Source organism: Globicephala melas, chromosome 5 (assembly GCF_963455315.2).
Source record: "Globicephala melas chromosome 5, mGloMel1.2, whole genome shotgun sequence".
Lineage (NCBI taxonomy): Eukaryota > Metazoa > Chordata > Mammalia > Artiodactyla > Delphinidae > Globicephala > Globicephala melas.
The window spans coordinates 64,700,615-64,718,038 of NC_083318.1; positions in this window are offsets into that span (position 1 = coordinate 64,700,615).

A 17,424-nucleotide genomic window follows, 5' to 3' on the forward strand; every position below is an offset into this window, starting at 1 on the left:
TCTAGGATATTGAAGTTCTCAACCACTACAATGCCTTGCACCTCAAAAGGCTAATAACGCTTGCAATTCATACAATTTTTTTCCTCCAATACTATGAATCTAATACATATTTTAAATATACTATATATAAAATTTTTAATGCACCACAAATCTAATAATATATATTTTCTGCCTCTTAAGTATGCTATAAATCAGTATTTCTGGCATTTACTTTTTTCCCTTTTTACTCCTTTCAACACCACTACATCTCTATACAGTTTAAGCTGAACAAATGAGTACTAGGTCATGTATCTAGCCCTGGATTGTTTTCTAACTGGCTTATGGGATGAGAAGTTCTATGGAGATAAGGATCAAGTTTTAGACATATAGCCTATTCCCCACAGAGAACTAGAACAGAATTAATCTTAAGAGCTAATGTTTATGTTATGTTTTTTTATGGATCACCTAATTTGTGTCTGGCAGTATTCTAAGTATTTCATACTCACACTCTCACTCATTCCGCAGAGCAGCCTCTGAGGCACATGTCATTATTACCCTCATTTCACATATGGGGAAACTGAAGTTAAGTGACTGTCCCTAGTCAGCCAGCTAGTAAAGGGCAAAGCCAGGATTTTAACCAAAGTCTGTCCGACTCCAAAGTTGCTGGCTCAACCACTAGGATATATTTTATGCCTGCTGGTGCTAAATATATAGCAGATAGTAAATGTTTGTTGACTGATTCATTGATTGATGCTTCATTCGCTTGTTTATTCTCAATGAAGGAGGAAAGGTAGAAAATCAGAAGGAAGGGGAAAGAGACAATTAATAAAATGGAAGTGGCCAGAAAAATAAATGAGCTGAGGGCTGGTAACCAAGTAGAGACTAATGCTTGGGAGTATAGGGGAGAAGCAGAAAAGACAGTGACAGACTTGGCTGACATCATGGTTAGAAGTCGCATTGGCATCATGCAGAGATTATGCTACTACACCTGTCTGATGTGACTTGAGACCAGAGACTGCAGTTTCCATCTCATCTCCCTAAACTCCAACAAACTTATATTTTGTTTAGTCTTAGAGTTTCAGTTTCAGTCATTCATCTATGATGTGATAGACTATGTTCTGGGCCTTGGGCAGATAGAAGTGAACAAAATAGATAAAAATTTCTACCCTCGTGAAGTTTACATTTTAATTGGGGGGATACAGATCATAAACATAATAAATAAGTAAATTATATAATAGCATTAAGGTGGCAAGTGCTGTGGTTTGAAAAAGTAGAGCCGCGTAAGGGAGATCAGGAGTGGTAGGGACTGGAGGGTGTATGGTCAGAATAGGTTTCACATATAGGGTGGCATTTGAGCAAATATTTAAAGGAGATGAGGTTAAAAGAAAGATAATAATAAGAATGGTAAGACCTATATCACTAGAATAGAGAAATTAAGAATGAATATTTCATAATAAAATTACTACTGAGAAGTTGAGTACTCTTACAGGAGAAAAGTTACTTGTAGCTTTCCCATTCTTCCCTGGGAGGTCTGGGAGATGACAAAGTATCTATAACTCAATGTTCATCTCAATTGTTTAAAAATACAATTTTCATCCCTAAGTGGTGGTAGCATACTTTTGAACCTTCAGTCGGTTTTGTTTGTTCATGAGCATACTGTTTGTGAGTCAGTGCATTAAGTGGTTTGTTCTCATGACCACATAACTGTGATCCACAAAATGACAATGAGAATTACCACAGAACAGCAAAGGCTGTCTTTCCGTACATGAATCAGATGAAGCACAAAATTGGTATACCTTTTCAGGAATAACCTAAAGATTTATCTTTAATATAATATACAGAGAAATACTGCTAAAATGTTTCTTAGACAAGGAATACATAAAATTGAGTATGTTTCTCAATTTCTATTCTGATAACTATTATTGAGTTCCTATCATGGCAGATATCATGCAAAGAATTTTATTATATGTAAAATTTTGTTTCATTTATTCACTCATTCAACAACTATTTAGCACTCTCTTGTGCCAGGTATCATTCTAGACACGGCAGGGAACAAAACAGACAAAATCCCTGATCGGATGGAAATGGAAATATAATAGGTCAGGTGGTAATAAGCGCTATAAAGAGAAATCAAACCAGGCTAATGTGGGTAGAGAATGCCTTTGGGTGGGGGGATGCTAATTTATTATAGGTGATCAGAGAAGCTCTCTGTAATAGGATGAAAGTTGGCTTTCTGCGAAAAATTGTTTCTAGGCAGAAAATACAGCAGAAATAAGAACATGTTTAGTAGCTGACTCTATAAGTATTATTTTATAGGAAACTGAGGCTCAAGGATATTATTACATATGCGCCCATATCACATCAGTAAGGGGCAAAGCCAAAACATGGCTCCAGGTCTATTAACCTCAAAATCCATGCCGTTCTTTTCCAAAATACCATTTGAGTTACTCACCCTACCCAAAAGAGTTACTCTTTTAAAAGACTGGCAGAGCATAGGACTACCAGGTATTAATTGGTGCTGCTGTTACTTCTTTAATTTGCTCTAGCCCTAGGCGAATTACTGACACTTGCTCTTCTCCAGAGCCTGTAAAATGGGGTTCCGGTAATTAACAACTCAGAATGACTGTTATGAGAACTAATTAGTTACTGCTTACAAAATACTTTGAACATCAACAATAGGAGTGTCTTCACTCCAAATATCACATTTTCCTCCCAATGGAGCTCTAGATACCTCCATCCCTGTCCTCCACCAAATTCCACATCTAGTCCTTCTCAGATTTCCCTCTGAAAAAAAATCATTACCTCGTTATTAAAATCAGAAGCCCAGGAGTTATCTTTAACTCCTTTCACTTCACCAACACTAACATACTTTCCCAAGTCCTATTCATTCTACCTCCAAAATGTGTCTTCCATCCATCCACATCTCTCCATCTTCAATGCCACCAGTCTATTTCAATCCACCATCCTCTCTTGCATGGAGGATTGCAATAATTGGCTAGTTGGCCTCCTCCTTTTCCATCTTTAGCTCCTTTCCAATCCTTTTGCCACACAAAAGCCAAGAATGACCTTTGAAAAGAGAAGGCAAGACATATCATTTCCTTACTTAAAACCCTTCAGTGGCTGCCTGTTGCAGACAGGTTAGAGTACAACCCTCTACCATGGGTGACCAATTCATCCCGTGTCTTGCCCAGGACTTTGCTATCTAAGCACTAAAAGTCCCGCATCCCAGGAAACTCCTCAGTTCTGGGCAATAGGGGTGACTGGTCACATTAAGCATGGCCTGTAAGGCCTTACAGGAAGTGACTCCTGCCTGCCTCATGGCCTCATTTCATGCCACTGTCCCCTCAATCATTACACCCTTTGCACACTGGCCTTTGTCAGGTCCTAGAATGTCCCTTTCCCTTCTCAAGGCCTTGCTGGTTAGGCCTGCCTTTCCCTTGGCCTGGAATGCTCTTCCTGTAGCTGGATTTTTCTTATCCTTTAAAGCTCAGTTTAAATGCTCCAGAAAGGACTTTCCTGATCCAAGTTAACCCAATAGTTCCTATCTGCTATTCTCTATTATAACATTCTGCTTCCTTCCTAGAACTTATCATTTTGTCTTGATTCATTTATAATTTACCTATTTATCATCTGTTTCCTACCATTAGAATGTAAGAGGGCAGGAACCTTGTCTGCAGTGTTCACTGTGGTATCCTCCAGCACATAGCATATGGCAAGTGCTCAGATAATATTTACTGAACCAACATTTCAGTCTTGAGCCTCACCCCAACCAAACAACAGGTGGACCCATGCCCTGTAGAGACAGAGATCAAGGTCTTGCAAACACCAGGACATCTGGTTGACCCAGCTCCGCACCACCTCCACCCCTGCTGGTGACTAAGATCTGACCTCAAAAAAATGTTTGTTTCTCTGGAGGCCTAGAGAGGTTAAAGGACGTGTCCTAAGTTACATACTCAGTGTACATTTAACATTGGGAAAGCTAAAATCGGTATTTCCTGTTTCTCTACCAAGTGAATTCAAATTTCAAAGGATCTTAGTGTAGGAAGAAACCTCTAGATCCCATTTGCTTTGGTTCTTCAAAGTAGACTCTATAATTTGCGTGCTACAACTCAGGGAATATAGCCGGTATTCTGTAGTAACTATAAATGGAATATAAACCTTAAAAGTTGAGAATCACTATGTTGTACACCTGTAATGTATATAATATTGTACATCAACTATACTTCAATTTAAAAAAAAAAAGACTCTATCCCTATTTAAAAGATAAGATGTCTGGAGCCAAGAGCAATAGTTGACTTTTCCAAGGTCACATAACTATTGAAAGGCAAGGAAGAACTTCATTCTTAGTCTGTTTCTGGTTTTCAATCTTTTTTTATTCTGGATTTTGTATAACCATGCAATCAAGTATCTGTTCCATATCGAACATGTTAGCAAATGCTTTAAAAGAGAGAGAAAACAAAGTGGATGCAGAGATACCTCAGGAGTGACAAATTATTTAATTTTTTTAAAATTTATTTTTATTTATTTTTTATTTTTGGCTGCATTGGGTCTTCATTGCTGTGCGTGGGCTTTCTCTAGTTGCAGAGAGCGGAGGGCTACTCTTTGTTGTGGCGCACGGGCTCCTCACTGCGGTGGCTTCCCTCGTTGCAGAGCATGGGCTCTAGGCACAAGGGCTTCAGTAGTTGCAGCACACGGGCTCAGTAGTTGTGGCGCACGGGCTTAGATGCTCTGTGGCATCCTCCTGGACCAGGGTTCGAACCCGTGTCCCCTGCATCGGCAGTCGGATTCTTAACCACTGTGCCACCAGCGAAGTCCCAGACAAATTATTTAAACAGATGCAATGCTGTTGTTCCTCATTTGTTAATTCATTCAACAAATATCTGTCCACTATATGCCATGAATTGTTCTGGACACTGGGGATGCAGCAAAGAATATAACAAAGAAATCCTCTCTGCCCTCCTAGAGCTTACATTCTAGTGTGGGAGACAGAAGATAACAAATAAATATATTTTTATGTGTAAGGAGTCTCAGGTGGTCAAAGTGCTATAACAAAAATACAGCAGGGTAAGGAGAGAGTGACAGGCGGGGAGCACAGATGCTTTAAATAAGATGGTCAGGGAAAGACACTCAAGTAAGATACCACTTGAACAGTGGTCTGAGTGAATTCAGGGCAGGCACTAGAGGAAGAACGTTCCAGGCCAGGGACTACGGAAGGGCAATGGCCCTGAGGCAGCATAGCGCTTGGCAGGTTCTAGGGAATGCCCAGGGGCCCTGTGATTGGAGTGGAGGAAGCCGGAAGGAGGAAGAAAGGTCACATAGGGAGCTGGGACCAGATCCTGCTGGCAACTGCTCTTCGAAACTACTCCCTTTTAAACTGACATATCTTTATAACGCAAATATTTACAAAGCTAGGACTTGGAGAGGGGGGTTTTATTGAATCTGTTTCAATACGTTAGCAAGCACCGCAGGATTCGCTCTTCTTCCCCCATTTCTTGTTGTTAGAATGTTAATCTGTCTAAATCCATTCAGCTCCACTTCTTTGAAAATCAGTCACCTAGTGCTTGCAGCTAAAAAAGGAGACCAACTAATACATCTCAACAGAGCAGATAGTGGAGGCCACGCCCACGGATCAAGATCTCTGTAGAAAACCTAGCTATTGTTCAGCCAATACCTTCATGTTGGTTTCTAAAAATAAGAATCTGAGTCATCCTTTCCTCAGCCAGAGAGAACTTTATTCCTTTTACCCCCGTGGCTCCTGATTGGTTAACACATTACTCAGCAGCGGGTGGGCAGGGCCGTCAGCTTCCCCCACTGTATGTGGTATGGCCGTGAGCGAGAAAGGTGAACTGGCTGGGAAGTCAAGCCTAAGTCAAACCCTGTCCTCACCACAGTCCCACTTTTATTTTTTAATTTTTTGGCCACACGGCTTGCGGGATCTTAGTTCCCCCACCAGGGATCAAAGCCAAGCCCCCTGCATTGGAAGCCGGAGTCCTAACCACTGCGCTGCCAGGGAATTCCCCACAAGATAGTTTTAACCAGTTTACTTGACTTTTTTCAGCTTTAGTTTCCTCCTCTGTAAAAGGGGGATATTAATGTATATTAGTTTTCTACTGCTGCGTAACAAATTTGCACACATCTAGAGGACTGGAACAACGCCTGTTTATTGTCTCGCAGTTTTGTAGGTCAGAAGTCCCGGGTGGCATAACTGGTTTCTCTGGGCCGTCTCACAAGGCTGAAATCAAGGTATCCATCCGCTGTGTCTCACCTAGAACCCAGGGTCCTCTTCCAAGCGCTTTTCTGTTCTCGGCAGCATTCAGTTCCCTGCAGTTGTAGGTCTGAGAGCTGCAGGCCTCTCTCAGCTCTTTCAGGCGCGTATGTTCCTTCTCCGAGGCCTCTCCATCTTTCAGACCGGCACTGCACATCAAGTCCTTCTCACACTTGGAGTGTCTCTGACTTCTGCTCTCACCCATTTAAGGGCTAACTGCTTTTCAGGGCTCGTGTATTTAGATCAGGCCCACCCAGATAATCCCCCTTTCTTAAGGTCACCTCTGCCATATAACATAAAATAATCACCAGAGTGAAATCTCATCATATTCATAGGTTCTAGGGGTTAGGGCGAGACAGCTTTGGGGGCCATCTTAAAAAATTTTGCCTACAACAAATGCTTTGCTCAGAGAATTTCCCTGAAAATTAGAGATAATGTATGTGTGTAAAATAGTAGACAATCAATTTAGCCACTGTTAACGCATGAGGACCCCTTTGGTGCAGGGAGCAGATAAGTATCTGAGCTACTCAGTGAATCAAGCATAAGACGAGACTGAATTGTCCATCGTAAATACTTATTACAATCTTTCTCATATTTATGGATGTTAAAATAGTATTTTGCACATAATAAGTGATCTCTATTTTAATTGGAGCATTGATGTGATGATTTGGAAATTCTATTTGATCTAATTTAACAAGACAAAGATTGAGTTCCTCCCTTATCTTCTGAGTATATTATTAGATTGGCCAAAAAGTTCGTTCAGATTTTTCCGTAAGATATTGCCCGAACGAACTTTTTGGCCAACACAATACTTCTCCCTCCCTTATTAAATAATTTTGGCAAAGCTGCCTCTTCCTCTTCCTTCCTATGTACTTTGGTGGAGTTCATCAACACAGGACTTTGAGCTCAGGCTTTTATAGTACCCAACTGAATTTTGGGAATTGACTTAAGTTCTGTCACCTTAAAAATGAAGAAGGAATGGCCTCTGCACATTACTGAAGGCCCAGAAAAAATAAAAGGGGGGTGGGATGGGGTTCTGAATTAATTTCAGGATATTGGGGCTGACTGTGTTAAATATGATATGATCAAGGCATAGTTTTCACATCATGACATCATGATGCACAACACAGCATCCATAAGAGCATAAACTCTGGAGCCACGCTGCTAGGGTTCAAATCTTGTCTCTGCTGTATTCTTTCAATGTGGCCTTGGGAAAATTATTTAACCTCTCTGTGCTTAGTTTTCTCACCCGTAGAGCATCTACTTCACAGGGCTGTGGTGAGGACTGAATTACATATTTACAAAATGCTCACAGTAGGGCCTGGCATTGAGTAGCAAAAGTGAGTCACTTAAGGCTTCTCTCTTCACCCCCAGCCTAACCTACTCTCTTATCAGACAGTGGCATGGATTTTTCAAATTATGGTTTATTTATTTATTTTGGAATTAGCAATACTTGACGTCCTACAAAACTTAAAAGGGTACGAAAAGATAAACAATAAAAACTAAGTTTTTCTCCCACCCAAGGCATCTAGACAGTGGGCTCCCAGAAGCAATACTGATACTATAGTCTCATACATCTTCCTAAGATAGTCTATACACAGACTACAGTATGAATATTTACACAATAATATATCAAGTAGACCATTTTCACAGATATGTTTTTTGGTTTTGTTTTTTATAAATTTATTTGTTTATTATATTTTTGGCTGCGTTGGGTCTTCGTTGCTGCACGCAGGCTTTCTCTAGTTGCAGTGAGCGGGGGCTACTCTTGGTTGAGGTGCGCGAGCTTCTCATTGTGGTGGCTTCTCTTGTTGTGGAGCACAGGCTCCAGGCGTGTGGACTTCAGTAGTTGCGGCACATGGGCTCAGTAGTTGTGGCTCACGGGCTCTAGAGCGCAGGCTCAGTAGTTGTGGTGCACGGGTTTAGTTGCTCCGCAGCGTGTGGGATCTTCCCGGACCAGGGCTCGAACCCGTGTCCCCTGCATTAGCAGGCAGATTCTTAACCACTGCGCCACCAGGGAAGCCCCACAGATTTGTTTTTAACACAGGTGAGGACATGGTATTCTGTTCTGTGCTGGTGATTATCTATCTGCGTTCAACAATATGGCACCCCTGGGACTGACTGTTCCTTGCTGAGAGGCAGCAGTGCCTGTGCCTGGGAGGTGCCAGTGTTTGCCAGGGCATTTAGTTGGTGAAAGAGGTTTTCCTCCTTGGACTAATACTTAAAACTACCCATTCCAGGTAATACTATACTTTGATACTATTCATGTGATAATTAATAGCAGGCAATACTATAAAAGTGACTTTATGTACCGGAATATGAACAACTCTGTTTATTTCGGCACATAATTAGAGGAGAAAGAAGCTGTAAGCCCAGATAAAAATCCATACTTTTTTAAAGTAATAAGGTTTGAATTATAGATATTACATATTGGGTTATATATAGCTGTAGTTTAGATCTTTTTGTACCTTCAACTTGTTTGGTAAGGGCTTTTCAGTTTTTGGAAAATGTGTCTTTGATCTGAGAGGTCATGTACAGTTGACCCTTGAACAACACAGGTGTGAACTGCTCCGTTCACTCGTAGCAGATTTTTTTCAATAGTAAATATTGATACTATAGTACTGCACTATCTGAGGTTGGTTGAATCCGCAGATGCTGGACTGCACATATGGAAGAACTGTGTATAGGGAGGAACCAGGAACCGGGGATCTGGAGGACCAGCTATAAATGATACACAGATTTTCACCTGCACAGAAGTTTGGCACCCCTAATCTCCGAGTTATTCACAGGTCAACGGTATTTGTTTGGGATCATGGTCCAAGTTGGTTGGAAGTTTGGTAAAACTCTAAGTCTCGGGCTTCCCTGGTGGCGCAGTGGTTGAGGGTCCGCTGATGCAGGGACGCAGGTTCGTGCCCCGGTCCGGGAAGATCCCACATGCCGCGGAGCGGCTGGGCCCGTGAGCCATGGCCGCTGAACCTGCGCATCCGGAGCCTGTGCTCCGCAACGGGAGAGGCCACAACAGTGAGAGGCCCGCGTACCGCAAAAACAAACAAACAAAAACCTCTAAGTCTCAATGCTTTTTCTTTCTTTTCCGGATAAGATTTTGCTCAAGTTCCAGTTTTCACTGAATAACATGTAACTAACTCTTCCCTACCTCCCTCATTTTTTCCCATGACAGTGGCATCCAAACCTGTAAGGAATGATATTATGTCATTTGAAGAAAGAATTTGGTTGAAAGCAGCCAAACATGTAGTGTTTCCTTGCTTTTCCCTAATTTGGAAGTCAAAAAATGTACTATCTCCATTTGGTCTTGAGTCTATTCTATAAGGATGACTCCACAGATATTTTAAAAATTCCATACAGCAGCCTAGATATGCTAATCATGGAACTCCTTGCTCATTGGAACTTCAAAATGAGCAGCTAGTGAACTAGCAATACTGAAATCTGCCAGGAGGTGTTCCTGTAAAGTGTGACATTCCTGGGTCAGTGCTTATTTGGTGTTCACCTCTGAGTTATCAAAATTGTTTAATCCTACCTACTTAAGAAGGTGCCCAGGGAATTCCCTGGTGGTCCAGTAATTAAGACGTGGGCTTTCACTGCCGTGGATCTGGGTTCAATCCCTGGTTGGGGAACTAAGATCTCACAAGCCACAAGGCATGGCCAAAAAAAAAAAAAAAAGAAGGTGCCCAACCTGGTGGGATTCTTGTGCTTTTGGCCAATGGCAGTTTATAAGTCCTACTGAGAAAAAAACAGATATGGTGTCGATTATAGACTAAATTGTGTCCCTTCAAAATTCATATGTTGAAGCCCTACCCCCCCACCCCAATGTAAATGTATTTGAGGATAGGACCTTTAAAGAAGTAACTAAGGTTAAATGAGATTACAAGGGTGACCCTAATCCAATATGACTAGTGTTCTTATAAAAAGAGCAAGAGACACCAGGGATGTGCACAGAGAGAAAATACCATGTGAGGACACAATGAGAAGGTGAAAATCTGCAAGCCAAGGAGAGACGCCTCAGGAGAAACCAATCCTGCTGGCACCTTGACCTTGGATTTCCACCCTCCAGAACTGTGGAAAAAAAAATTCTGTTAAGCAACACAGACTATGGAATTTTGTTATGGCAGCCCTAGCCAACTAATACTGTATGATCTTCAGGAAAAAAAGCTACAGAATTTGAGTAAGTTTTTGAAGATCTCTCCCTTTTGGGAGGATGTAACTCTTTGGGATGAGTTAACTCGTGTCATCAACTAGACAAATGAAGCCATGAACTGCCACTGACCGTGACCCTTCCCACGGCTTGGTGTTTATCTTTTCCTTGGAACCTTTTAATCTAATCTGGCCAGAGTTTGTTTCTGTTATTTGCAACCAAAAGAGAAGTAAAACAGGTCTTCAGGTCTTGCCTGAAGACTGACTATATTTCATATATAACTATTATTTTTTAAAATACCTATAGATAATGTTGATTAATAAGTTAATTCTCAATTTTAGGTAGCTAGTAATTTTTTTTTGCAGTTATGTAGTTTTCTCACTCAATAAAAGTCCAAATAAAGTTACAATGTTTTGATGCTAATAAAGAGATTTTAATAAAGAAGAAGGTTGGGGACAATTGATCTAGAACTTTCTGACAGTGTAAGGGCCTCTTTGTGTGGGAATGGCAATGAAACCCAAAAGGTTGATGGGCATACATTTAAGGCAGGAAGTCATGATACCCGCCCAAAGACTGGTGATCTAACCAGATCATCTGCATGGCTCAGTGGAAGTTTTTGGTGGAGATGCTTGGAAGCACACTTGTACAGTTTTGCAGTCTCAATCTGACCCTGCCATACAGAGTAAGCTTTGAGTGGAGCATTCAGATAAGTCACCAGGGAGCTATGCAATGTACTTGAAAGGGTCTGTGCTCCGGTTGAACATGTTTTATAAGGGATTATGTATTCTGGGAGCTTGCTCTGACTATACTCTTCCTTTTGGACAATTACAGGGTGTAGTGGTAGAAGTAGGTGGTACTTTGAAAGCAGACAGACTTCACCCTCCTGTAGAAAAGGACCACTGGGATGTTGGCTATGTCCCTTTCACCCTTAACAATGGTGGATACTTTGAAGAAAGGACAGAAATCCTTATAGAGTAAAAATTGAGAGTCACTAGGGGTTAGATAGGAAGACTTTGATTTTATCATTTCTCTTGAGATTATAGTTTAAATGATTGTAAGTATTGTGAATCATGACCGATCTATTTGAAAGGGCTACTGTGAACTCTGCAAAAGGGAGTCTAAATGAGGGCCCTCAAGTACCATTTGGTACATTTTAACCTATGCATTTATTTAATCAATATAAAAATCTCATTTCCTGTTTTAAGATTATTTGAAATTTTAAGATAAATTATACATAATCATTAAAGTTTATAGAATCAATAATAACTTAGGAATGTGGTATTAACAACTACATACCATCATCCCTTCCCCCACCTTACCTGTACACCGCCCTCTGGTTGACCCACATGAGTCAGAGAAACAAATACTCTCTGAGTTCAGGAGCATTACTAAACCAACCATCCTGTATAGCTGTTAATCCTCAGTCTCACCAATTTGCTGACTTCTTACACCGGCATGCTCTTAAGGCTTTTCAAATATATTTTGAAGATGGACTTCCTTAATCTCTGGTCCTCCTTGCAAAAAATTTTCAACTTGGCCTAGTTCTCTATCACATAAGACTCCTGAATCCCAATCTAATCCAGTGGTTTCAGTTTTTGGTGTTTCAGACATTCTTTGAAACAATTGGGGGATTCTTTGCCATCTGGGAAAAATTGCTGTTTTCAGGTAATATCACTCAAAATGAAGATGGCCTTTTATCTCTTTCTAAAATTGGGAAAAGTTATTTCATTTTAACTTGAAAATACAAAGACACTTGGGTAGACGTGTGTCTTGACCAGCATAATATTTGACTTGCTTTTCAAGCTACCACAGAGACAACAGATACCCAACACAGGGAGCAGATACGTCCCTCTCCTTGAAACCCTAACTTAATGCCAGCAAATAATTCCACACAGACCATTACTTCTATTTTTGTTCATTCATTTTCATCTGAAATAACAAAGAATGATCAGATCCCCGGGTCTATTATCTGAAGCAAGTTTAGGAAATGGAAGACCAAGAACTACAATATCAATCTGGATTGATGAATGTTGGGCACTCCTTGCTAATCACAAAATTTTATTATGTGATCTGATGTGGTCTTTCTCTAAAGCATGTTTCACTACAACTAATAAACAGTAATAATAAACAATCCATATGTTCAGAGTATTTCAGACCCAGTCCAAGAAAGAACTGACTTCAGTAACTACATTCCTTTTGTTGTTCCTTGTATCTATGCAGTTGGTTTCTTTATAAAAATAAAAATGGACTTTTCTCTTCAGTGACCATTAAATGTTTAATTTGCCAATTCCTTTGCACTGCGTGACTAGTCATATTCTGCTAAAGATGTTACGCACTTGAAAGAGGTGGCTACTTGGATACAAACTGCCACAAATGAGAAATAGCCTGTACTCCAGCCTCATTTTCAACCGAGAGCATGTTTTCTCATAGACACAACATGCTAAACTCTGGATGGGTCCCCTTCACAATTCCACAGACTATATGAACCTAAAATGTCAGCTCAGGGCTTCCCTGGTGGCGCAGTCGTTGAGAATCCGTCTGCCAAGGCAGGGGACACGGGTTCGAGCCCTGGTCTGGGAATATCCCACATGCCATGGAGCGACTAAGCCTGTGCGCCACAGCTATTGAGCCTGTGCTCCAGAGCCCGTGAGCCACAACTGCTGAGCCCACGTGCCACAACTACTGAAGCCCTTGCGCCTAGAGCCCGTGCTCTGCAACAAGAGAAGCCACCGCAATGAGAAGTCTGCGTACTGCAACGAAGAGTAGCCCCCGCTCGCCACAATGAGAGAAAGCCCACGCGCACCAACGAAGACCCAGTGCAGCCAAAAATAAATAAATAAATAAATTTAAAATGTCAGCTCAGTCAACGTGACATATGTTTTCCCACCATTGCTGACACGGTTGTGCTATTGCTCCAATTCTTTCTCTTTGTGGAATTTACATTTCCTGTTTGAAATCACCAACTACGGCTGATGCCTTTGGTTTTTTTTTTTTTTTTTTTTTGGCCGTGCCATGCAGCATGTGGGATCTTAATTCCCTGACCAGGGATCTAACTCACGCCCCCTGTGGTGGAAGCACAGAGTCTTAAACACTGGACCACCAGGGAAGTCCCTATGGTTGAAGTCATTTTTGTCTTTGGAGGGTCAAAACACCCTGGTGTATGAGAGGAGATAAGTATTTTTGGCGATGTCCTTTTCCTGTCCCAGAACTGTGTTTCTGGTCTTCTCTTTCCTCCCATCTGCTAAGTGCAGTTACACCAACTCCCAGGTCTAAAGACTAGCCCATGTGGGTGGTGCCACATTTTTTCTCAGAAGTGTTGCATTTCTGAGTCATACCTTTCCTTGACTGGGAGCTACACTTATCTCTTCATTAGCCATGTTTCCTTTTTTTCTGAAGACGTAACCTGCAGAGGCAGTTTCCTATGTGAAGACCTTCTCCAAGTCACTCTGGGTCCCTGTACTCTGCCACACACGGGTCGATTTATACCCACGTTTCAAGATTCCTTTTCATACTGATTATTGCATGCCCTCCTCACCTCAACCTCTGCTCCATCTGATCTTTATAAATCTTTGAGATATATTTCTTAGGTGTTTAGAGTTCTCTCTTTTTAAAATTAATTAATTAATTAATTAAATTTTGGCCGCGTTGGGTCTTCGTTGCTACGCGTGGGCTTTCTCTAGTTGTGACGAGCGAGGGCTACTCTTCATTGCGGTGTGCGTGGGCTTCTCATTGCGGTGGCTTCTCTTGTTGTGGAGCAGGAGATCTAGGTGCGTGGGCTTAGTAGTTGTGGCTCGCAGGCTCTAGAGCGCAGGCTCAGTGGTTGTGGCGCACGGGCTTAGTTGCTCCGTGGCATGTGGGATCTTCCCAGACCAGGGCTCGAACCCATGTCCCCTGCATTGGCAGGTGGATTTTTTAACCACTGCGCCACCAGGGAAGTCTGGTTTTTAGAGTTCTCTTATTTAGAAATTTTGCTATTGGACTACCTCAGCCTTGCAAAACTATGTTAGTTTGATAGTAATGGGCAATATAAGCATTCTGCAATTTTTATGGCCCATAGAAATCAAGTCATGGACTCAGAAAGAGAAAGTTTTGTTGGAAAAATCTCAAACAATACCCTTCGTAACGGTTATGAATTTTATGGTGGAAGTGGAGGTAAAAAGTTCTGAAAACTCAACAGAAAAAAGCTACCATTCTTAGTAAGAGAGACAATAAAGAACTCTCAAGGAAGCTGCAGATTAAAGGAATAGTAAGTGTCTGCCATAGAAAGGGCAGTAATCCTACCAGAAAAGTGACTGCAGATGTTCAAGGCTAGTAAGGCTACAATTTGTAAAAGAAAGTGCACCCATAGAATACTAATTAGATGTATATTCCTGAGGTATTTTATCTATTGATGGTTTGTTTTTGCATTATATCAAAAATATTGTCATATAAAATATTTTCATTATATCAAAAATATTGTCATATATAAATGTCATATAAATTTGTCAAATTTATTGACAAAAATATTGTCAATAAAATATTGTCATATAAAAATATTGTCATAAAAATATTGTCATATAAAATATTGTCATGTATCTCAGGTATTCAAAATGTCAAAAAATAAGCATTTCATGTAACAGCTATCACCTCTACCTATTACATTACCCTACCACTTATGTGACAACCATGGAACTGAATTTGGAGATGAGTCCTGGAATTTTCAGAATAAAAAATATGGAATTCCAAATTACCTTAGTTGGCATTGCTTTTATTTTGAAAATCTTTCCTATTTTTAGGTCCTGTCATGTCTAAGAAGAAAAATTGGAAACTTTGCCCACCTTGGTGTGTCCTAATTAATGAATTGTATTAGAAACAGTATTTCAATGAATAGTCATTTATTCACTCTTTCAATAAACAGGTATTAAACACATAATTGGCTCATGGAAGGCACAGTGCTAAGCACTTGGGCTACAAAAAAGAAGTGGGCAAAATCTTTGCCATTCAGGGCTACAGTCTAATGAAAATAGACAAGGAAACAATTAGTGCATAACAGAGGACTATAGCTAACTCTTACTGAGTGTATCAGAGTAGATTCATAGAGGAGATGATCTTCGAGCTGTCTTGAAGAACGATAAGCAGTTTGCTTTGTGGACTGAGGGAAGGAAGGGCATTCCAGGCAGAAGGAACAGCATTTGCAATGACATGAATGTAAGAAGAGCAGAACAAGAACTGGTTGCCTGATGTGGCTGCATCCCAGGGGACCTTTGGGAGATTAGTGGGAGATGAGACTGGAGAGACAGGCAGGGTCCAGGCCATGGAAGCGCTAGACCCCTGCTAGGGAATTTAGGCTTTATCAAAGTCAGGAGAAAACTGAAGGATTTCACATAGGAAAGTGAATGATCAGATTAGCATTTTAGGAAGATCTCTCTGGTGGCAATGGAGTAGATGGAGTAAATGGGGCAGGGTCAGACACCAGTGGTTATGAGGTTAGTATGAGAGTTCAAGCAAGAATGGTAATTACTAACATATATTGAGTGCTAACCTTGTGCTAAGCCCATGACATAAGTTATTTAATCCTCACAATGATTCTATAAGGTAGTATATTAGTCAGGGCAGGTTAGGTTATGCTGTGACAGGAAACAACCCCAAAGTCTCAGTGGCATAAAACAACCAAAATAATTCTTTGCTTCTACCACATGTGCCATGCAGGTTGGCCAGGGAGCAATGCTCCTCGTAGCCACAAAGAAACCCAGGATAATGGAGACTTCATCTCAAAATATACCTCACAGCAGTGAGGGGGGATCATCATCCCAGCTGTAGGCAGGGAGCGTGGTTCATTGTGTATAGGCTCTCGAAGCTTCTGCCCAAGTGTCACATGGCCATAACCAACTCCAGGGGAGAAGGGAAGTGCAACCCTACCATGAGTCCAAAAGGAGAACCAGAAATATTCAGACACCAGCACTAATTACTACCACATCCTGTTCTGAGCATAGAATAAAACTGCACATTTCTGACCTGCTTTTTTCTTTTTCTTTCCTTTAATGGTTTACTTAATTTTATTTATTTATTTATTTTAACATCTTTATTGGAGTATAACTGCTTTACAATAGTGTGTTAGTTTCTGCTGTATAACAAAGTGAATCAGCTATACATATACATATATCCCCATTTCTCCTCCTTCTTGCTCTGACCTGCTTTTGAAGTTGGATATGGCCAGCCGTGTGACCTAATTCGGCCAAAGAAATGGAAGAAGCTTTGAAAACTAGGAGTCTTTAAGAACTAAGAACTGGAACAAAATTTGTTAGGCTCTTGCTTTCTCTCTGCCATGGCATCTGGCAGTATTCCACGTAGTGGCTGCACCTTTCGTCCGAGTTCCAGAGTGAGAACAACAGATAGCAGAGCCCCCATTGACTTCCAGTTGTAGGTCACTGAGATTTGAAGGATGTTTGTAACTGTAGCATAACCCAGTTCACCTGGGACTGTTATGGAGGCGACACAAAAAATTTCTGTACAATCTTACAATTCTCCACAGATAGGTTTATTATTATTATTACGTATTCCCATTTTACGGATCAGGAAACTGAGACTCAGAAAAGTCAAAGAATGTGCCCAAAGTTACACCTCGTAAGGCAAAATTCAAACCCAGGCAATCTGACTTCTGAAGATTAGCTAGCAGGAGCCTGACTTAAAGCAACAGAAACGGGGATGAACAGGTGGGACTAGTTTAGTGACATTTTAAAAGTAGAATCAAAAAGATCTGCTGGGCAATTATGTAAGGCGAGAGGACAAATAGGTATCTAGAATGATTCCCAATTTTCTGACTTGGAAAGTCAAATGGACGGTGACCAGTAATTCAAATGGAGATTAGAGAATGATGAGCACAGTGAGAAGTGGAAAGATAATGAATTTGGTGATGGACTCTTTAAGCACTTTGAAGCTGTCATTCCATTGTCTTCTCTCCAGTTTCTGACAAGAAGCTGGTCACCTCCATATGGTTGTTGCCCCATATGTAATGCATTATTCTTCTCTGGCTGCTTTCAAATTTTTCTCT